General features: G+C 34.5%; 1 protein-coding gene and 1 long non-coding RNA gene across 5 annotated transcripts in view; one reads left to right on the plus strand and one right to left on the minus strand.

Annotated features, from left to right (window-relative positions):
- The window catches only part of LOC138714768 (uncharacterized), a 143,652-nt gene extending 140,652 nt beyond the window's left edge, over window positions 1-3,000 (minus strand). For all 3 annotated transcript variants that reach the window (XM_069846882.1, XM_069846883.1, XM_069846881.1), the window contains exon 1: window positions 2,774-3,000. The gene's annotated coding sequence lies outside the window, so the exon portion shown is untranslated. The remainder of the gene's footprint in view (window positions 1-2,773) is intronic.
- A 101-nt stretch (window positions 3,001-3,101) lies between these two features.
- On the plus strand, window positions 3,102-20,958 carry LOC138714771 (uncharacterized). 2 transcript variants are annotated; one of them, XR_011336079.1, is made up of 3 exons: window positions 3,102-3,239; window positions 17,122-17,206; window positions 20,039-20,958. It is a non-coding gene; the product is annotated as an uncharacterized lncRNA (long non-coding RNA). The 2 variants fall into 2 exon arrangements; XR_011336080.1 differs by lacking the exon at window positions 3,102-3,239 and adding an exon at window positions 16,355-16,473.
- The last annotated feature ends 3,620 nt before the right edge of the window (window positions 20,959-24,578 follow it).

Consider the following 24,578-nt stretch of genomic DNA (forward strand, 5'->3'; position numbering starts at 1 on the left):
TTTAGTATCTTTTGCATAGTTCTAATAACAAAACAAGCTGAATTTAGTTTGAGGGTAATTTCTTTAATATGATTTTTCCAATTTAACACATTATCGATTTTTAAGCCAAGAAATTTGGTTGTCGTTGTTTCTAATAGGGATCTGTTGTTAATTATTGCGCTAAAAATTTGCGAGGTTGAATTTGCACAGGATTTAAATTGAATTATGTTAGTTTTGTTACAATTTAATATCAATTTATTGACTGAGAACCAGTCACATATTTTGAAGAGAATTTCCTCTGTTGAAGATTGGAATGTGTTGGAGTTATTGGCTGTAATTACTATATTTGTGTCATCTGCAAATAATATGGGATGACCTACATCTTTTATTAGGGGGCAAGATCATTTATAAACACTAGAAAAAGTAGGGGACCTAACTTGCCCCGATCAGAAATCGAACCCGGGCCACCTGGTTTCGCGGCCAGACATACTAGCCGTTACTCCACAGGTGTGGACTCATAGCCTATCACTCTATTATAATGACGAACCTAAAATTGTAATAGATTATACAGGGAGTAAATAAATACAATACAATACAATTGAAAAAGCTAACTCTGCTTTTTATATATATTTAAATTACTAACACAAAACTGGAACGAAATTTAATATGAATGAAAATATTTTGTCGTCTAGTTATCCTCATTCTTCTTGTCTTTCTCTTTCATCTGACTTTTAAATTTAATGTCAAAGAAGTTTATTTGATCTGAATATTGTATTATATTACCATATGCATCACGGTCCAACTCATGTCTATTAAAGCCCCTGACAATAGACCTAAGTAATTTTCTATCAAATTTTTTCTGCAAAAAATGTATAGGCCAATTGCCACAGGTGTAGGTAGTCGTATTTGCCTGCTGATCAGGATAGATAGATAGATAGATAGATAGATAGATAGATAGATAGATAGATAGATAGGTAGGTAGGTAGGTAGGTAGGTAGATAGGTAGGTAGGTAGGTAGGTAGGTAGGTAGGTAGGCAGGCAGGCAGGCAGACAGACAGACAGACAGACAGACAGACAGACAGACAGATAGATAGATAGATAGATAGATTCGTTCCATAATATTCTTACATTTGCTTTAAAGCATAGAATAAAGAACATGTCCAATTCTTACGTTTATCAATAAAATGCAAATATGAAATATGTACAGAATTAATACCTTAATAACAATAATATTTTTACAATGTAATATGTTTACCATTTAATAGTATTATAATATTTACACAGTACTGTGAAATGTCAAGAATTCATCTACAGAATAGAAAGTGTGAGATATTAAGTAATTTTTTAGTTTTACCTTAAATAATGCAGGGTTTTGGCTATGATTCTTAATGTCTTCAGGAAGACTATTGAACATTTTTATCGCCATGTAACGTACTCCCCTTTGAAAGCATGATAAATTTGATGATGGCGTATGAAAATCATTCCTTCTGCGGGTATTTATACTATGTATGGCTGAGTTAGTTGGAAAATTTTCTTTATTACATAAGAGGAGCTGTGCTTGGGCGTGCGTTCGATTCCCGCTTGAACTAATTACCCAGTTAGATTTTTACCGAAATTTTCTTCAATTGTAAGGAAAATATCAGTAATCGTAAGCGAAATTCTTTGCTTCATCTCGCCAAATACCATCTTCACTATCACCAATTTCGCCGGAGCTAAATAACTACGTAATTGATACAGCGTTGTTAAATAACCGACTAAAAATGTATATTCATATATCTTCATATTTTAATAATGTTTCTGTCGATACACTCCTCATTAAAATCGTATCATATTGACCGAGAGTTCAGTTAGTTGTATAGGTATTTCGTATAATTACATATTGCTCCGTGTGTGTAGTTTGATATTAATTACAGTACCTATGAATACACATGACAACGCAATCACTAGGCAAATTGCTTTTAAATTATACAGTATTTGTCTCCTACGTGTGTTTCACATTCCATTATCTTATCACAATATCATGCATATGTGACATCTAAGAAAACTTTGCAAGTAACAATTTATCACTCTATTCTTAACTGAAATATGACTTTAACTAATATAAGCAGTTTATAATAATAATAATAATAATAATAATATTATTATTATTATTATTATTATTATATTATTATTAATTATATAATCTAAGCAAAAATATAAATTTTATGAAATTAGAGAGGTAGATCATCATATTTGTTCACTTTTACATTATGACCGACTTGCATTATTATTATTATTATTATTACTGCACTGTAATAATGACGTCGATGATGAAAATAACGTAATAGCATTATTTAATCGAATTAAAGTGTTAGTATTATTAAAGAAAAAGATATCATGGCATGTATGGGTTTGTACCACTACTATCTCACAGAACTTTACTTTCAATTAATAAATAATTACGCGCGGGCGTAATAACTTATTTTCTTCGAAACTGCTAATTAAAAGAAACGCCATGCCGGTAGTTCTGAAATTCTAAGGTTGTATTATGTTTGTATTATTACATCATTCTACAATCTACTCTAAATATGTGTATTTTTTTTTATCATTTTACTGTTCAAAGAGTTCATTTGCCACTTTGGTACCAGGAGAATTTCTATCACTTAATGTAACATATATTTATTAACAGATTTACAGCACAATCACAATGGTTCTTACTGCACATTACTCTTAAAATATTTGTTAACATAATACTATACAAGTGAAACAAGGATTTTAAAAGAAACTGGTGCAGATCTTTTAAATAGAAACTTACCTCCTTCCTCTTGGTTTAAATTCCTTGATGTTGACTGACAATGTTTTTATCCACGCCCAGCTGCTCCTGTCGGGAGGCTGCACGCATACTATGTACTGTATATCATGTTCATAAAATTAAGAAGATCCTTTCACAATGTCTTATTTCATTCCAGTTCGTTGTTCTTTATGACTGCACATTCAATTTTGATCTCGCCAATTTTATACTCACATTCTTAAGTAAAACGCATTCTTCGTTTGTATATATATATTTAGCATATGAAGATAACATGGGGTCTACTTGATGTCGAATAAACTCAATTTTCAACATGCGCATGTCTGGAACTAGTGTTCAATTGAGGCGCCATTAAAAACCCGAGCAGCCCGAACAGCCATAACAATTTAGCAGTTAGCTCACGAAGCCTGCAGATTGCAGCACTTGGAACTCACAGCTGTTCTCTCTTGTCGTGAGGCCGGAAACATAAGAGGTGCGTATGATTATTCTTAATTAAATGTACTGTATTTTGAACTGTAAGTAGATTCTATTACAAACATACTGTAAGTGATAATAAGTTTCTTGGTTTTGTCTTCCTAAATTTTGTTTATATGTGTAATATTTTAACGTTATGCTTATTACTAATTAAATTTAACTGCGGTCAAGGCCAGAATTTCAATAACACAGAAGACAATGGGGGTACAGATCAGAAACTCCAGAACTTTAAATGGTGTACCATAGTGGACGATTCTTTATTGGTTTTTAATTGAGAAATGCATAATCTGCGTAGAAAGAACAATTAAATTTAATGATCACTAGCCGACGTTGATTTAAATTTGCCCATGTATGTAGCTACAACAAAGACTGGTGTGCAAATAGTTGTGGGTATCTATCTAGTTGTGTTTGTTTACCAATGTTACTGTCGTAAGGTTCTCTCCTGTAATTATAATGTGACTTGGACTTTCGGTATAAAGTAAACTAGCAGTAGGGCCAAATTGACCATCGGAATGATTACCTTTTCGTCGTCTGTTGGATAGGCAAGTTTCAATAATTTTCTTTGTTATGCTTACTCCAACTTGGTTGAAATTTAGAAACTAATAGGAAGCCATCGGCGTAGCTTAGGCGGTAGCGCATTTGCCTGTTGATCCAGCAAAGCAACGTTCAGGTATAGGTTCGATTCATGCTTGGGCTGATTACCCGATTGAGTTTTTTCCGAGGTTCCCCAACAGGTAGACCTAATGCAAGGCTAATCTTCGGCCTCATTTCGCCAAATACCATCTATCACCAATTCCATCAACACCAATAAGTGTTAATATGAAATACTCCTAATGTATAGAGCAGTGGTCGTCAGCACTCGCTGATATGAGTACAGTGCATGGAGGGTAAGGAAATATGCTCCATCGTGCACAAGGGATAGAGAGACAGCATACCTGCCTGCAGCCACGAATTCACGCTGGGGCAGTGTCTTGTCCGCGAGTAAGAGACGCTAGTCCAAGAGTGCAGTGTTCTGATGACCGCTAGTATAGAGTATGATAATGATAAGCTATATTCCGATTAACGAAGTATTTGTTTCGGGAGAAAATTTCAGTATACGGATTCCTTACTGACAATTATATGTTAAAATACTAAAAAGAGCATATTTGTCTGCGTTTGTCAAATGCACATCATCATGCTTACGAAAAGGCACTTTTCAGTGCCAATAATTTATTTTGTGTGCACAAGGTTGGAATTTTGAAGTAAGAGGAAAAGGAAGGAATCTGTGTTCTGAAATTAATCCTGTTTCGGTTATAAATTCATCTTTCATAAGCTGAGAGTATTGAATAGGCCTATGTAAGTGATCATACATGCAGTAGGATTCTAAATCCATCTGTTAACAGTTTAACCAGGTAAATTACCATGGGGTGTGGTACCTCTAGGTAATTGTATATTGCATTATATACACACACTTTTACACTGTATATAAATTTTTTTATTGGGTTATTTTAAGACGCTTTATCAACATCTAGGTTATTTAGCGTCCGAATGAAATGAAGGTGATAATGCCGGTGAAATGAGTCCGAGGTCCAGCACCGAAAGTTACCCAGCATTTGCTCGTATTGGGTTGAGGGAAAACCCCGGAAAAAAACCTCAACCAGGTAACTTGCCCCGACCGGGATTCGAACCCGGGCCACCTGGTTTCGCGGCCAGACGCGCGACCGTTACTCCACAGGTGTGGACACTATAAAATTGCCTGGGTTTCCATCGGAGACTGAGACACTTCCTCTTATGAATACCGAAATGATACACACAGAGAACAGTAGAATTGAACGAATATGATAAACTTCAATCGGTCGTACTAAGATTAACTTTAGCTTTATTATCGTAGCGACCGAGGCAATTAACATTATTCTTGCAGTAGCTATACACGGACTTTATTTAGATTATGATGGATTACCTTTAGTTACACCACTAAATTCTTGCTTAGAAACCTACCTTTGCATTGTGTATTTATGTAACCTAGTGTATAATATATTATGATCTTGAATATTTTTATTCTTCAATTCATTTTCCGGATCATTTTGCTTTTTTTGGTATACGTAAATGGTTTCGTGCAAAGAGTTTCTTCCAGTAGAAACCTGTTCTGAAGAGTGAAATGTTATCCAGAGCTTATTAATTTGATATGATAATTAGGTTTCATTCCTAGGACACCAAAAACGTTTCATTCCTAGGACACCAAAAACTGTCGGTCTGTTTATAAGCAGATTACCTAATCCCCATTTCAGTTTGGTTGATAGGCTTTCCCCTCTACTCACACTCTTTACCATCCGTGAAGGGGAAGATGCTACTGACTATCTTACTAACGTTCGACTAATTGACTTTGAACATAGTGAAAATTCTTATTATTGAAAATGTTTACCGGTAATCTATATTTCGAAAATCTATACTAAGCGTTTATATTTCATTTCATTGTTGTTTATATCAACTGGCACATTAAAAAGCTACCGACAGCAGAAGATACATGTTTTCTTCACTGCTAGTTGCTACTCTACAGCATAAACGACGGAACAATCTGCACTATGTCATTCCCCCCTGACTTCATAATACAAACTAGCATCCCTTTATTTAATTAATTATTAGTTGAAAATTTTGTAAAAACGACACTAAAATATACTGAAACATGTAATTGTCAAATATCTGTGTCACTGTATTTTATATCCATTTATGTACTTTATTTAATACTAGCCGTACCCGTGCGCTGCGCTGCACCCGTTAGAAATAAATATAAAGTAATTACCAGGGAACGGATTTATATGGACTAAAAATATATGAAATATGTAAATATATATGTAGTTATTTTTACCAAAATATGGAATTAAATATGGATTTTTACCAAAATATGGAATTAAATATGGACTTAAAATTATAAAAAAATGACTATGTACGTTAAATATTGGTACATTTTAATCAAACTAAACAAAAAATATAATGGACGTACCTTATCTTCCAATGTAGTTTCAACAAAACACAATTTTTATTGTCTGTTACCATAACAATAGGTTACAAACATTTCTTTCAAGTGCTGAAAAGTGAATCTTCTTCTATTGTCTCTGAGGATAGATTTATACTGACTAAAAGAGCGTTCAACGTCACAAGAAGTAACTGGTACATAATTCAATTTCACAATGTCTGCTGGGGATAAGTCCAAGTTAATCTTCACTGTTGATTCACCACTCATCACAGCAACAACCTTTTGTAGTTCTTCATATCCAGGGTTTTTTGAAAGTACAGTGTCCACCTTAGCTCTTACTGCATCTGCAACTTTACCTCTACCACGATTCAGTTGTTCCACAGTACTATTTATAATTTCAAAACTTTCAGATAGTGAAAGGTGCCTATTTTGGAGACTTTTGAGCGTTTTTATGATGCATGAAAATGTATGCTGAATGTGAGCTAAGTCATTCTTCACACTTATGTCACAGGTAACTGTTTTCGCAGTATCAATTGAGACTGCATCTTCAGAGTCCAATGCAAGGAGAACATTGTTAATAGAGTCTATATGTTCGGCATAATATTCAACTGCTTCTAGCCATGTACCCCATCTAGTTAAAATTGGCTTTGGTGGCAATGGAATTTCAGGGTACATTTCTTTCAACACGTTAACTCTACTGGGAGCTTTGAGAAATACTTTTTTCACTGATGAAATCAACAAATCTACTTTAGGGAAATTGTCTCTGACCACTTCTGCCACACGATGAAATGCATGCGCCACACAAGTAAAATGAGTCAATTTAGGATATACAACAGATAATGCTTGTCCAGCTTTGACCATATAAGGGGCAGCATCGCTAATAAAGAATAACACATTATCGTACATAATACCCTTTGGCCACAGGATACCCATAGCTTCGTTGAACAGTTTAACTATAGTTTTGTTATTGCACTTTTCTAGAACATCACAATGTAAAAGAATTCGTTCAGAATATTGTTCACTTAACAAACCGATAACTACATTACCAACAAGTCTACCTTCTTTGTCGGGAGTCTCATCAATGGAAACCCAAATTGAACTATCTTTAATTTCATCTCTTATCTTCTGTATTGTCTCATCGTAGATGGATGGAGCATACGTCTTCCTAAGTGTTGACTCATCCGGGATTGTATGTTGAGTATATTTTTCAAGGAATTCCCTGAAGACCTTATTCTTTAGTTTGTAGAGAGGAATATCAGCAGAGATGAGAGAACGGCACAGGTCGATGTTAAACTCAGATCTTACATTCGATGTTGTTGGTTGTGTTAAAAACAATTGTCTCTGCTTGGAATTTAGTTGTTTGTTGGCCTGATGTTTACTAGTTGTAATGTGTTGTTGCACCAGGAACTTTTGTGTAGATGATACTGCACACTGACACAAATTACAAAATAATATTTTATTGTCAGTTGATAAACCATCTTCTTTAAATTCTGAAATGTAACTTGTTAGTTTTGATTTTAAATTGACTGAATGACGTACTTTTGGCATATTTACCGTCTTTATAGTATGATTTACAAAACTGAACCTATGTGTACTCTGACTGGCATTTAACTGTTGAGCTGCACAACTGAAGTCTGTTAAAAATTTTAAATTAAATTAATACAGTTTTGTAACTTACTTTCCCATTGTTGATAGGACTGCTAATTTTCAAATAACTCTGATGTTAAAGGGATTACTGAACATGTGTTTAAATCTCTATTGTTGAAATGTATTTTTAAAAGTTAATGGAATTTTGTTTTGTTTTATTGTTAAACCTAATATAATATGGACTGTTTTATATGAAATATGGAAAATATATGGAAATTAACGAAAATATGTACTAAACTCTAAAATATGGAAAAATATGGAAAATAAAAGAGGATTTTTCAACCCTACACATTGTGAAACATAAAGATAATGCAAAATATAAATTATATTAGCTTTATAAGTAAATATGTATTTACATATAAATCCTTTCCCTGGTAATTACATAGGCCTAATTAAAATAGGACGTTTGATCCAGGGAACATTCGTGTTTGATAGAAGGATAAATCGTTTAATATGTTACTTAATTTAAATTGTATTTAAAATATTAAAATGCGATCATTTTGATCCAGAGACCACTTATTGGTGCAATGACAATTCCTGTAACATGTTTCTTAATTGTTATTACCAATTATTTTTGGAAAAGCGAAAATTAACAGAAAAATTTTGGCTACAGATTTATTATTATGTTTATATTATATTATGAAAAAGTGTGTTGATAACGGATGTACTCGAATTAGAAAGTTTTTTAATTTGTTGTGGGAGCTCTTGAATCTCAGGAGGAACAACTTTTACAACAGCGCAACATAATCTGCTTGGCTCATTACCCAATTTTTTTTGCATTGCATTTTAACACGATTCAATTGAGCATAGTTAAAATTTGAATTTTAAAATAATTGATTGCTAAGCTAACGTACTATTACTGCATACTAAATCAATAGGCTACACTCTCGTTGTTCGTTAATTCTCTGAGATAAAAATGAATATGTTCATAAACATTATTATAAGAAATACAGGAAATGAATATACAGAATAACCTATCAAGTTTTCTGTGCATAAGAAGCTATTTTAATCTTACCTGTCCTCAATTCACTCACAAGTTACTGTAATAACATTATAGCATTATGTCCATCCAGAGAAACTACACTTTCCAATGATGAAATAATAATTAATTATACAAATCGGTTAATTTAGCTTCCGATATTACTTCATATAAACACAGAAACATTGTCTGTAGCCTATGTTTCATAGCTTTCGATTGTTTTGTCCAAGGCCCCTTATAGACGAAGTCATTTGTTTTTTATTTCAATACACCGCCTTAGATGGCAGTTATTTTAATTATAAAACTCATTTATCTCATTAAATATCAATCCTATCAAAATTTTTCAGAGAATAAAACTTATCAGAAATCATTTTTAAAGAAACTTTTGTTATGTAACATATTTCACAAAAATCAATAATAAGCGAGATATTTCGGTTTATTTAATTCAGGCCCCCTTATAACCCCCCTTTCAAATAACGTATTTTGAATGCCATATAGCCTATAATCTAAGTTACAACGAACGTAATTTATATTCCAATTTTCATCGAAATCGGTTCAGCCATTATCGCGTGAAAAGGTAACAAACATACAGACAGACAGACACAAACAAAAATTTCAAAAAAGCTATTTTCGGTTTCACGGTGGTTAATTATATATGTTAGGACCAATTATTTTTGGAAAATCGAAAATTACCAGAAAAATTTCGGCTACAGATTTATTATTAGTATAGATTTTATTTTCTTGTGTGTACAACTTGGGGGGTGCAGGTATAAGAGGTAACAGCTACCGGTCTGTTACACTGACGGACTCAGGGCAAGTAGAAGGGGAAAGAAATGCCTTCGCATCCTCTCAACTTGTATGAAATGTTGTTTAGTACTTCATTTTGTAGAAGTGTTTATTTTGATGCATTGTTTTAACTTTCTTAGATTTTCCAATACAGCTTACTATATCCATTTTGAATATAATCCTTTCTAGTTACATATAAATTTGGCATCATCCCAACGTAATCTAAGTATAAACAAAACACGTGAAGAGATAACGTTACCAATACAATTACAATTTGTATTATTTATCATTGTCGCACTCTAGGGACTCGTGCTGATCTAATGCGTATCACTGTTTTAGTCTAGGGTCGACTGGGGTTAACATGTGATTACTTCTTAAAAATGGCCTTCTGTTAATTGACCCTGAAAGTCCAACACACTACACATTACCAGTTCATTCTGGCATAAGAATTCCAAATTAGATCTCAGAAGCTTACTACATACATCTATATGTTGCATAAGTCATATAAATCACAGAAATCTTTAATAAAGCTGTGTTATCATAATATAACCTTTGATCTGACAAAATTAACATTTTGATCTCGTAAGTTGATTTTGAAATGATAGAGCATTGATAAGGCGGAATTTATATTCCTGGATATGAAATGAATGTTTTGATTTCTACATGGAGCTTGGAGTAATTGTATTGAACAGATAGGTGATATTTACTTTTGGGTGCCTGTGTGTTTATGTTCGTTATGTTATGTTTATGTTATCCATCCTTTAATAATTCTGAAAATCTCCGTATCAGCCGACGAATTATACGTGGACCACGTACATGATTATGGTGTTCACCATCCTCCCTCTCTAATTCTCCTTAATATAGGGAGATTGTTGTACTGCGGGAATCCACTCAGGGCTCGCGCGCCATTAGCTTATTAGCGTCTGCCTCGCATTTCATACGCGCTCGGTTCCACTGCGTAATAACCTCCCGTTATATTGTCAGTGTACAATGTACTAATTGTTCTGGCCTTCAAAATATTCATTTAATCAACACTAATCCAATAGCCCCGTATCTTCAACGAAAAGACGCAGATTCTTCATTGAATTACTGATACAATGTTCACCCACAACTGTAGAGAGTAATGTTTACAAGATAGTGCATAACAATAGCGTAGTATGTGTTAAAATTGTTTGTATGTTCTTTCAAGGTCTATGTATACTACCACTGCATAGGTACCTCTTTGCAATGGACATGCCATGTTAGCACCTTATTGTTATTGTAATCTGAAGTCTGTTGATAGCAGTTCTTCAGTTTTTTAGTAAATAACTTTCCATGTTTGTCTGGTACATTTTGCCAGCCAGTCAAATGTTTCCAACTTCACTCGGCTCTCATTTGCATTTACGAGTTTATTTGCTTTTCATTGTTTTTTTTTTTTTCATGGTGACGCAGATCAGTTTTATTGGTTTGCTTTGTAGATTAATGTTTTTCTTGCATTTATATAGAAAAACTTACATATAGTAAAACCACAGTCTACTATATACAGTCGCGAAGCTCAATATGTACTAAAAATGCAAACATGGGTAGTTGCCCACCACTAGGATCGCTACTATCGTCTCATTATCGCAGATCTCTCTCCTAGTAGACGACAAAATATGTTACACTTTCGTTGTGTTCTTTTGGAAAAATTAACACCTTCCTTCCATTATTGAAATATTAAATGCATAAAGTTAATTTATTATTTTAATGAAGTATATTAAATTCCACCATAAACTCGAAGATACCTACAAGAAATAGGTTAATATTATTTTTGTTTGTGCAAAACGAACTGAAATTTACTATAATCGCTTCACTCATTCAAGATTATAGCGATAATTAACTATGAAACCAATAAATATTAATTTGCATTTCCCTTTACAACAATAATAATGGAAATATGAATTAATGGAGTAACTTACGTGTACCGGTACTTGTAGTGTAGGTTTACGTAGTTAACAAAGTGGGATGAGGTTAAGCAATAATAATCACACCAGAATTGGAAATAAAACGTGATCAATAAATTTTATTGTAACAGACTTTTTCTACGTCTCTAGTAAAGTAACAAATAAAAATAACAACAAAATTAACAGCTATAATTAAAAACATATCCTTTGAAAAAAAAAAAGTAGGCCTAAGCAATAATAATCTCACCAGAATTGGGAATAAAACGTGATCAATAAATTTCGTTAAAACAAACTTAATTTTCCTACGTCTCTAGTAAAATATAATTATTCCAATTATTGTATTTTAGCCATTAACATTTTCATTACAACCAATAACGAACATTTCACAAGCATCAATGTGAAATACGCAACGAGCTAGCACTCGATGGAAATACGACACAGTCCAAAGTCGACCGTGGACAGTCTATTGTTTCTAGTTGCTAACCGCTTGGAGCGCTTTATCAAGAGATTTGCAAAAAATCACCTCACGCTTCGCGACTGTATATAATAGACTGTGGTAAAACGACGCCACATTTTTTTTTAGTAGATGCACGGCATGGCGCGTCCTGAGGTTGCGGATAGAGGAGACGGCCTCCAGATATGGAGGTTAGCTGCGAATATATAAGCAATTGTGGACAGCCGATAAGGGGTGGTCCTCCATCTTGGGGGTTGGACGAAGGGCTAACAACCCATCACCGTAAAAAAACAGCTTGTTACGAAACCTTACAATAAGCCTCGGAATGGGATTGTTTCTCTGGCATGATGATAGAGACTGGATTAATCTTGCACAGGATAGGGACCGATGGCGGGCTTATGTAAGGGCGGCAATGAACCTGCGGGTTCCTTAAAAGCCATTTGTAAGTAAGTAAGATGCCATGTGCGTAATATGGTGCGTTAAGATATTCCCTGCGCAACACACTCCCTGCTTGTAAGTTCGATAGAACTTTCCCTTTCTCTCACCTTCCCCTAAGGAAGGTGGAAAATAGGAAAAGCTGGAGAATGCTAGGTTTACAGTGACAGACCTGTCCTTTGACAGAAAACTTTGAATGAATGAAGACAAATTGTTTAGTTGTCACAATACTTAAGCCTAAGACTTGCTGTCATATCCTGCATTTGGTAGTTGTATTTTGCAATTCTTTTACACCTAAAAAAAATTGTGTTCCATAGAATTGCATTTTTTCTGTAGTATACAGAGATAACTGTGTGAACATTTACTATTCATACACAATTCATAGATTCCTGTAAAAAAATTATATTACTAGACTGTCATTGATGTTTATATCTTATTACGTTATTAGTGTGGGTTGCAAAAAAATGTCAAGTTTTAGTATATCTGTAGTGCTCGGGAAAAGTGACACAAGTAAAAAATGTTAATTTTACAGGAGAAGAAAAAAAACTGTCTTCACACTGGTTTATGTCGATTTGATTTTCTTCTGTATGAATTATTGTAATGGGAGAAATACTTATGTCTCTTTTCCCAAGCGAGCAGATGTTCCGTAAGTTGTCAATAAATTAATAAAAAATGTTTGTGGAAACTGACTTGTGCCACTTTCCCAAGCACTGCAGATATTTCCTGCTAACGATCGCAGGAAGATGTACAATATAACAAAAGCAACTTGTAGACGTGTTATGTTGTTTAATCAACTGTCCGAAGACAGGTTTGAACCTCACAAGTAATACCAACAAGGCATTTACTTATGAGGCAACTAGGCCAGGAGATAATGGGGTAGGATGGTCAGTTCCTTTCTCCCTCATTGCATACATCGCCGAATAGCTACATATTATACTAATCAGACTTCAGATACATACAAACAATTGTTCTTCCTCTGACATATCATTAAGTGAGATCTACTGCCTGATAATAGATGTACATATCAGCCAGAACCTCAATCAGAGGCACATGTGTTATGTAAGGAGTAGGTGTTACGTACCAGTTGTGTGTTACGTGTAAAAATGGATTGCGTCATTCTTGAGAGTTACAGGCATTCATAATGTTAACAGCTTATCATAAAAACTTTAGATAAATACTTAGGTAATCTCAGTATGACATTTATGTTTGAAATAAAAACCACAATATATATTGAGAATAGTGTTGCCATTTCAGTGGTTTTCCCGCTAGATATGGTGCTTATCTTGTTAGTTTAGTTGGTAAAATTTTTGTCTCATATGGATTTAACAGGTTTTTTTAATCTCATTTTACAGTGGTGATAATATAACAGTCTAGCGACTTCTGCACTGTTTTATAATGAACTTTAAAGAACTGATTGAGAGTACAAGATCATAGCTAGCGACTTGTGTAGCTCAGTCGGTAGATGCATTTGTTTGCTGATCTGGAGTTTTACTCAGGCGTGAGTTCAATACTCAATTGGGCTGATTACCTGGTTGAGTTTTTTTTTTATTTAGTGGTTTTCCCCAGCTGTAAGGCGAATGTCGGGCTACCACATGGAGAATCCTTGGCCTCAGCTCTATTATCACTAATTCCCCCGATGCTAAATAATTTAGTAAACACAACTTTGTTAAATAACTGATAAAAATAAAAGAATATAGCTTATTATAAATAACTGAAAACTAATGGAATTGTCACTACTCTTGATGCGGTATGTTGTAATTTAGTCAGAGTTGAAAGTTGTATACTCCGAATTGTTTCATACTGCTTTTGGTGCTATCTTTGAAAGAACCATTGGTAACAGTTTGCCACTCCATTTGGTAGTTATGGTAATAAGGTCTATACAAACGTTGATGGTAGTATATCCTAAATCGTTTTCCATTAGAGCAGAAGAACTGAACAGACTGTAGATAGACTACAGATATTTATTTTTTTGCATACTTAAAACATATAACCGTAATTTAACATGCACTGTTATTGTGGTAAGATATTGTTGATTAATTCAATAAAAATACAGAACAATACAGTCAAATTATTAATAGTTCGTCTTAATAAAGAATATCACCAGCATTATTATTCTGAGAAAAATCAGCCTTAGCCACCTTTGCCTACATTTTCCACTTGGACTTGTTGGAATTTGAATTTATTGTACATCCAATAAATTCCTGTTATCAGTTACATTCATAATGCGATTTATAAAATATTGGAACAATTTTATGCTCTTTCTTATTACATAAGGTTCATATGCAGGGTGCTGGAGTGAGTTTGTCATAAACTTTGGTGCGTGAAAGATGTTACATGATGATGATTATGATGTCAGACTAGAGAAATGCCCTTAACAAAGAACTAACAGATTGATATCATCTTTCTGACAGGGAATGGTACCACCCACCATGTAGCAAAGACTTTTAATGAGACACATGAAACGCAAATTACCCACGACACTGTGGTCAAACTGATCACCAGACCTCCCTCCCATGGATTTTTAACGTTGGGGACACCTGAAAGCTCTTATGTATCAGAAGAAGATTCGTGATGTCGACCATATGAATAAAAGAATCACACAAGCTTGCAAACAGATATCAGAAAATGTGTTGCCAAGTCTTCACCATGAGTGGCAGGAGAGCATGTCACTTGTTATGACTCGGAGGGGATACATACCAAACATATATTGTAATGTAATTTGGAGACTTTTGTCTTACCCTGTACATATTATTGATAAGGAACTCGTGGTAGCAGCAGAGATGTTGAATGATCTATATTGTGAGAAATTTTTTAACATATATGGTGCATGCTATCTTCTCTGGGATTCATCAGCCTATGAGGAAAGCAGGATAGTGCAACCTAATTGTCAGGGCTGCTATTCAGTCCTAATAGCGAGGTAATACAGGATTTGAAGATTAACTAAAAAGAATTCAGGCATACAGCTCCCAGATTTCAGGTGCTGAATCAAATATTGTAGGTGGTGTCCAGAGTTGTGTCATGGATTCTTCATTTTTTCAAATTGTGCTGCACACAGACAAGACCTGTTTTATGAGAGGCTTTGTGTTTAATACTTGACAGCCATGCATGGTATGATGCGAACTCTCATACCAAGTTAAAAAATTACGAAGTATGTTTAAAGGGCTATGTGTATCAGCAGTTTTTGGAGCTAGGGCTTTCATAGGAAGAACCACTTAGTGTGCTCAATTATGTAAATCATCATGAAAGATAGATTTCAAGATTCGAGGTCTGTTTGCTTGGTCAAAATGTTTCTCAGACACTGTAGGTCTAGACTTTTCTCTCAGAGGCCATGTGAAAAGTGCGGTTTACGAAACACCAGTGGATAATGTGGAAATATTTTAACGAAAATATAAACTGTGATGACATACCGTACGAAGTCAGATACTTTTGAAAAAATTCCACTAAGTGCGACAAAGAGAATTGTGCAACTTTGGGTGAGTGCGATTTGAGCAACTCCTCCAACTCATATTTGTTAGCTACATAAAAAAAAAGTAGTGACCTTGACAATTATCACTTCATTGCATCCTATCATAACATACATGTGAAAAAGTTGCGTAATGACCAGGAAATAAATGTGACACTTTGAAGGATATATAGCATTGTTTTGAATCGCTGCGGGAATGTGGTCATAAGTAAAAATTGCTCCTTTTGACACCTATAACTCAAAGTTCGTAACAAACTAGCCTGAACAGCAAGATGAATTATTTTCCCTTTGGAGGAAAATGTATGAACTTTTTCCCTCTGCTGAAGAGGTCTGCTACAAATTGGACCTTGGCTTCATTGTACTCATTAGAAGTGTGTATTCATTAGAAGTGTCTATCTGAATGGTTTAGCCCGTTTAGCACTTCTTGGATATGTTCCAAATACAAGTGCATACATTGACCCCTTCATTAGCATTTGTTATCTAAGTAGGCATGCACGCCCCTCTTTCCTTATCATAGGCTAGATAAGGAAATACTAAATACGCGTGTCTGAAGAAGCTCTGTAGTAGTGGTGGCCTTACTCTGGTAGAAAGTGGTACGTTGTTTCTGTTGTCTGCATTGTTGTTGAAATGTTAAAATGTTTTTATTAACAGAATGCGCATTTTTATGTGGTCTTCATATTGAGGTGTTCATTGTAACTTAATATTCGGAATTTCATATCGTGAATTCATTGTGCTTGTTAGGATGTAGCTGGTATCAGCACAATAAGAAGACAGATCTTGATCTTTTACGAGTGTTATAAATACTAATAATTTATTTAGCATTTTACTTTTCACCTTTAGAAAGGAAAGTATTTAGTGTTTTAAAAGTAACAAGTCCTTCAGGATTTGTAAATAGCACTGATTCAATTGTAATTCAAGAAAATATAATTTATTCATAATATGGATAGATAAAATTGTTCAGTGTAATTTTTTTATTTGGTGGTGCAAAAGTATTGGAATGCAAGAAGACTAACAACGGCTTCATTGCCAAAGTCTAGGCATGGAAAACACACATTATAATAGGTTCACTTTATCACAATTCATTGCTTGTCTTGTGGATCAGCAATTACCCGCGCATTTTGTGAAAAAGGTGTTTAGATAACTCACTGCAAGTTTACGAATTGTTTTCTTATTCCCAACGTAGGTTGATTGTATATATGTAATGTTATTTTCTAATGATAATCATAATTCTCTGTTAACAGGAGGAGGTGAAAAATCAGGTTGAATAAGTCGGCAATGTATTTCTCCCAGGCTGTCAACTATGCTGTGAGGCTTTCAATAACGCAGGTAAGGTCTAATTAAAACAAGGAAAAGAGCAGCAATAATCTATTTTCAAAACAAAATTGAAACCAAACTTGTATAATCTTGGGTACTTAAAACTCTAGAGTAATACCACATAGTTTAGTTTGAAGAATGTAATTTGAGTTACATTATTCTTTTTAATCCGTTTAAAGTTCAGGAATAATTCATAATGGTCTAATGAATAAAGTCAGAATGAATGCAAAATTTTCTTTGAAAAGAGTATTAAGACAGTATTAAGGTTGTGAGGTACTGTCGTACAGAGTGGTTATATCGCAGGGTTGGCGAAACGAGGGAAGTCATGTGATAATATCTTTGAAAAATATTGGAGTGCAAGAGGTCAAATGACTTTGTCAAACGTCTGGCATTAGAAAACAACAACAACTTTACAGGACTCTTTTCTTTAACTTATTTTATACAGTTCTATAATATTACGTAGATTTCAAATTTTGAATTATCAAATATTTTCAGGAAAGAGTCTAACACCCTAGCTACTAGTCTTTACAAAGAGGCCAGCAGAAATGGGTGGGAGAAATCGAAATGCGACATAACCACTCAGTTGGACAGTACTACGCACATAGATTTGATCTGTGGAAAGTTACATCTGTTCAGAATACTAGTTAAAAGTTAATGCTAAGACGTGGGAGATAGGTTATCAGTTCTGTGTGCTACAGAATTAAGATACTGATAAGAGCAAAAAACCTAATGTTTGAATTGGGATGACTGATAACGTAATACAGCCTGTGAAAATAGTTGATATATTTACGAACAGTAGTAGACAATTCTTAACGTATATGAGTCTTTGGAGGTTTGCCAGGGGTTCTGGCTTAAACTAGTGCTGTGTCGATAAATGTTCCAAAGTTCATTACTGGACCTTGAAAAGTATCTCAAGTTTTACCTTGGGTTGACATTGATAGATATTAATCATTCATGTAGTAACATTACATTCTTTATCGAGTATATCTTTTAATACTTAGCTAACACATCATCAATAAAATATGTTGGCATTATGTGAAGAAGAAATAAAACAAATATAATATACCCATCCATATTTTTTTTTTTTTTAGTTACACTGTCTAATTTTTTGAGATTCAATAGCAGTATTCAAATTTTTAAGAGGACATGGTTGCATGGCCCTCGTTATCTACAAAATGTTCCAGAGAATAATATTCAGTGAAGGATAATGAGCACTTTATGAAATGGCTGAACAACGAGAACTAATCATTGAACTATATTGGGATGCCAGGAAGCATATAGAGCTATCCGAAGCTTGTACATTGGATGTTATTACTGTTACTACTTTTTTTTCCTGGGAGATGTATGGTAGTAGGCTAGTTACACTTGACTCAACCGAAGTACTGCAGATTCAAACTTTGCTGAGACTAATTTTTTGGACGAAAAAAAAAATGCGACTTCCTCTAGGAGGGATATGAGGCTAGGGGGCTTATGTCACTCTTTTTGGTGTGTAAAAAAAGTTCACATTATAATTGTCTTCGTCAAATTTCAATATGGCCTTTGTATTGTGCATCTCATGCCATAGTGTTAGGTTGACCAACTCTCCCATATTTTTCTTTATCAATCATGAGTGCTAATTTCTTAATGTAACCTAATAATAACCGCGAAATATATTTAGATTAATATCGTTAGTTTAGTAGGTACCATTCAGTACAGTAATTCTGTTCTGATGATTCTGAATGGTTTGTAACTGCACATAGGATTGTAAAGTTTTTTTTTTTTTTTTTTTTTTAAGTTTGCATATTAAGATAAAAAATTAATTAAACATTGTGCGGCACCCTGTTGACTAATACAAATAAGTTAAAACTAAAAAACACGGATGTTTTTAAATATTATTGTACTCAATATTGAAACATAACTTATATTATTTTGTATTATAATTAAATAGATAATTACATATTATTTAATATAAGCCATTCAATCAATGAATTGTGGCTTCACATCCCAAACAATTGCCCTAAAATTTGTCGTGACCAAGTCTCCCTTATTTTTGTGATCAGAAGTTGGTCAACCTACATAGTGTCGTGATCTAAGGCATCATGCCTGGACTCGTGCGGAAGGAATTTTGTCATGAAATTTCGTCCACTGTTTGGGATTGGTGCCCAGTTAGCATCATGATGAATTTAGGGAGCTACACTAGGTAGTGAAATCTAGTTTCGAAAACTGCTATATACAGTATCTGGAGGTGGGGGGGACATCGTGCTGACCACACACATTACCCCCATACTGTTTGGATGATCATTTGCTTGTGCTGAGGCATGTGAACGTAAGGCCAGCAGCTGACTAGTTGGCACTAGCCCTTCATGGGCTGTTCTGTGTGGGATGGGTTATTACTCAGGATCATCCACGTAGTCCACACCTCTGTGGAGTAACAGTCAGAGCGTCTGGCCGCAAAACCAGGTAGCCCGGGTTCGAATCCCGGTCGGGGCAAGTTACCTGGTTGAGGTTTTTTCCGAGGTTTTCCCTCAACCCAATACGAGCAAATGCTGGGTAACTTTCGGTGCTGGACCCCAGACTCATTTCACAGGCATTATCACCTTCATATCATTCAGACGCTAAATAACCTAGATGTTAATACAGCGTCGTAAAATAACCCAATAAAATAAATCATCCACCTAGTTAGTTTCAGTGATGCCCTGTGATACGTAAACAGCAGGGATTATATGAATATTTCTCTGGAGCCTACAGCAATCAATTTTTTGGGAGTCTGAAATTGCTAGAAATGTTCATTTCTTTTTTCTATCAAAGACTACTAGAATGTGTGGCTAATGCTTGTGGGTTAACTACCAAATGTATATGTTGCAGGCTGGGTCTGTGGCCAGTAGACAACCAAGTGACCGTCTGGTGCTACCATCTGCATTACTGCTGGCTGGTTTGGGACTGGGTCTCTCGACTTTCAGTGTGAAGCAATTGCTGTCTACGGCAAGAACAACCAGATTCTGAAACGAGCTGCATCACACACAACTGCACATGAAAAATCCATTGTTATGCTCATCAATGCAATAACTTCTTCTTACAACAATTTGAAATCTCTCTGAAAGTGTTTGTCAACATACAAAGACTTTGCATGCGAATGTAAATTAATTTCATAAAGCAGTTTATTATATTTTGATTATAATTTAATTTATAGTAAGTCTGTTGTGCCATTTTCAATATAGACCAACCCTTTTGAATAATGGATTTAATCGTTCAGTTTTCATTTACGTTATTTCACTTGAATTTCATTATGAAAAAAAGTGTCATAATTATCTGATGTAAACTGTTACATTTAGTTTTTCTCGTTTAAGAGAATTTACAAAATTCTTAGGACTTTCCATGTGTAAATAAGCAAGTTACAATTATTGCTTGTAACTCGTGCAACATTTTTAAGTTCACATATATGTAATGCAAATGTTTAATGCTTTTTTCGTGCAGAACTTAAAAATTTTTTTCTCGAAATTTGTTTATTTTTGTACTTGCTGAATTTACACATGGTGGTCCTGCCTATTTTTATAGCTTATATTTCTTTAAATTATTTATATATAATTTCCTTTCCTATTCTAGTCCACAAAACAGGATTTCACTTACACCGCCGTCATATCATCTTGCAATCTGTAAATGTCTACTGAACATGACTTTGTATTATTGTTTTGTAGATACGTGTTGTTTATTACAATATAGTATTTTGTCAACTTTGTTAAGATAATGTGTGGAAAGTAAAAATAAAAACTGTAGTTTAATACTAATATTGTTCCTTTTTTTCTTGTTACTATTATTTACATACAACTTCTTTCTGTGAATAATATTCTCATAGGACACAAAGTAATACTCTTCTTTGTGTTGATGACTCCCATCTCCACAATGTTAGGGACCTTGTAAGTGAAAAAGTTTCTGCTCTGTCAAAATTGAATATCACAGCTATTGATGCTATCAACTGATCAGGTCGTAAAATTCGTAAACACTTAACAAATGACGCATTCCAAACTTGGACAAACCATACCTTGCGTGGTAAAGGGGTTATTGTTTATAGTGATCTCCCCAAGGCTAACTCATGGGTAAGCAATCGAAAGGGCCTATCTTCCTCAAAATGGACCAATGCTTTAAAAATGTCAAGCAATATTTCGGCGGTTTGCGCAATACCGGGCAGAACTCTAAGCACAACCCGCTGCTGTCATCCAGACTGTAGCGAGCTTGAAACACTTGGACACGTGCTTGGACAAAACCCCAAAGGCGAGCTGCTGATCAATGCTAGACATCATCGTGTACGACATGCTTTGGCGATATCGTTAAAAACTTTAAATTGGGAAATTCATGAGGAAGTACATTGTGTATCATCAGATGGTTCTTTTAGACGGGCAGACATTATTGCTATCAACGGACGCTTAAAATGGGCTCTTGTTCTTGACCCTACTATCCGTTTCGAAAGAAACCTAAATCAGGCCACCGAGGTTGATAAAGGTAAAGGTATCCCCGCAACATGCCATGAAGGAACTTGGGGGGCATGGAGGTAGAGCCCCATGCTTTCCATGACCTCGGCACTAGAATGAGGTGGTGTGGTCGGCACCACGCCGTTGATATTGAGAAGTCCATATATGAACCTTGTCTGCCGTATCTTTCTCAAAAGTACAACGTCCCTCTTAAACAATGGTCCGTCATTGGTTTGCTGTTTGGCAGTAGAGGTTCAATCACAAAATTCACGTGGAATTATCTTAAGGAACTTCACATTCCTTTTGATTCTGTAATGTCTATTCTTATAAATATTATCAAGGATTCTCTTCAAATATTACATCATCATCTCTATTTCAATTAATCAACTTATATTTGCCTTCAACAATTAACTTTCTTTTTTCTTTAATGTATCACATCACATTATTATACATGTTTATTGTATTCAGGACCCTTGTGGTCACTCAAAATTCTTTGAGCTGATGTCTATAATTTAGAAATTTATTTACTGGATAAAATTGTAGAAGCGTAAAGTATATTTTAAAATAGCAAGCCCTTTTTTGATGACAGTAAAGGAAACATCAGAAATGAAATCATTGGTTAACTGGAACTTGCAGAAATTCATAAAGAGGTGAGGTATTATGCCCTGAGTTCCAACCATTAGTCCTACAACTTGAATGGAAGTGAGATATTTCTTCAAATAGGAACTGTGGGCTCATAAATCCTGCATTTTTGTGCCTGGACTTCAGCACACTGTTGCTTCTGTGCCTCGAACCTGTCAGGTGGAGTTATAGGCTGATTTAGAATCTGGTGGAATGGCAAGCATATCAAAAAGATCCCTCTTGAGAGATGCTATCTATGGACTTAGTGTACAGACCCAGAAGCAAAATTTTGGCTGAGCATGTGCAGTATAGTATAACTGGAACTTGGAAAATTCAGATGGCCAAAATTTTGTTTCTGGGCCTATACAGAGAAACTTTTCTTATAGTGTTGATAATCATCGATCTGAGTCCATGATGTCTATAGAGTTCTGGAGTGTCTTGCTGAAAGAATAGGCACCCGAAACATGGCCAGGGATTTCAATCTCATGCTGCAATGACGACAGTGGTTTCCATCTCAGGACTTTCTGGTATAGCACGTAGCAGCTAATATTTAACTTTTACTATTAGTTAATCAAATAAATACTCTCGTTGCTGACCTGATAGTTAAATAAAATAAAATTTTATATGTTCATAGTATGAATTTTTAAACTATATGTAGGCCTATTTTCACGAGCAGTGAAATTGTTACGAAATAAGACTCACAATTTTGACGATAATTTCAAGACGTAAATATAGACAGGAATTTGAAAGTTTATGCATTTTTAAACGTCACAGAAATTTGTTATACAGATCTAAGTGTAAGACCAGAGAGGTCACCTACTCTGTTGGGCTTGTTACACCAGGCTAATCCAGACAACTGAGTATTTTTTCACATCTTGAAACGAAGTTTTCAAAAGTAGCTGTTCAGATTTCCTAATATTACTATGAGTTTTCTCCACAGAAAGGCTGTGTATATGAGTTCTTAAACAACCTGTATGTAGTTCTGAAATGTCAGATATCATCATGCTGTGCCTCTAAAATCAGTTTTGTGTTTTTAAAAAGATTCTGCAGGAGAAAGAAAAAAGCATTGTCACTTTTAATTCACTTGACTTCAAAGCTACTTTCGGTACAATTTCATCATTTTTTAAAGGATAAATTTTCAATGTTTATACTTCCATTTCGTACTATGTTCTGACCATGAGACATAATCATATACCTTGTTTTTTCAAAGTTTACTTCCAAACTTCTCATTACTTGCTTGAAGTAAAATTCCCGTGTTTTCCCTAATCATTTGTGGATTTTCTCCTAACATATTCACGTCATCTGCATGAACAAGGACTGATGTAACCCGTTCAATTCTAAACCCTCCCTGTTTTCCTGGACTTTTCTAATGGCATATTCTAAAGCAAAGTTAAAAAGTACGTAAAGATGATAGTGCATCTCCTTGCTTTACCCCACTGTAAACTGGAAAAGCATCAGACAGAAACTGGCTTATATGGACTCTGCTGTATATTTCACTGAGACAGATTTTAATTAATTGAATTAGCTTCTTGAGAATATCAAATTCAATAAGAATATTATATAAAACTTCTATTAACTAAGTCATTTGCCTTTTCGAAATCAAATAACTGATATACCGTGCCTTTATATTCCCATTTTTTCTCCAATATCTGTTGAACACGAATCTGAACAATAGTTGATCTATTACACCTAAAAACACATTAATGATCCCCAACAATTTCATCTACATACGGAGTAAATCTTCTCAAAAGTATATTGACAAAATTTTGTATGACGTCAATAAAAGTAATATTCCGTGAAAGTTACTACAGTTATTCTTTTCGCCCTGCTTAAAGATAGGTACAACTTCCTTTTCCCAAATAGCACATACAAGCTTATACATTTCACTATATAATGCATTTCTACTCTCTTGTATTAATTCTGCTGGAATTTGATTGATTCCTGGAGATTTATACTTTTTCAGCTTTTCTATCCTTATTTTCGACTTCAGAAAGTGTGGGTTTGGTATAAATGGCTCAGCAGTTTGTATTTGAATATTGTCGCTATAATTTCTATTTGGCCTATGTACATTTAATAGTTGCCCAAAATAGTTTTTTCATCTGTTCAGGATGCAGTAAGAGTCTGCAAGCAAATCACCATTCTCATCCTTGCCTGATATCCTTTCGTAAATTCCTTTATATAAATCTCTGATGTTTTTATTTTTATTATTTGTTTCTACCTCATTCAGTTTTTCTTTCAAGTAATCTCTCTTTTTGTTCCCAAATGTACAACTTGTTTCCCGTCTTTCATTAAAATAATTTTTTTCGCCTGTACTGGAT

Source organism: Periplaneta americana, chromosome 15, assembly GCF_040183065.1.
Source record: "Periplaneta americana isolate PAMFEO1 chromosome 15, P.americana_PAMFEO1_priV1, whole genome shotgun sequence".
Classification (NCBI taxonomy): Eukaryota; Metazoa; Arthropoda; class Insecta; order Blattodea; family Blattidae; genus Periplaneta; species Periplaneta americana.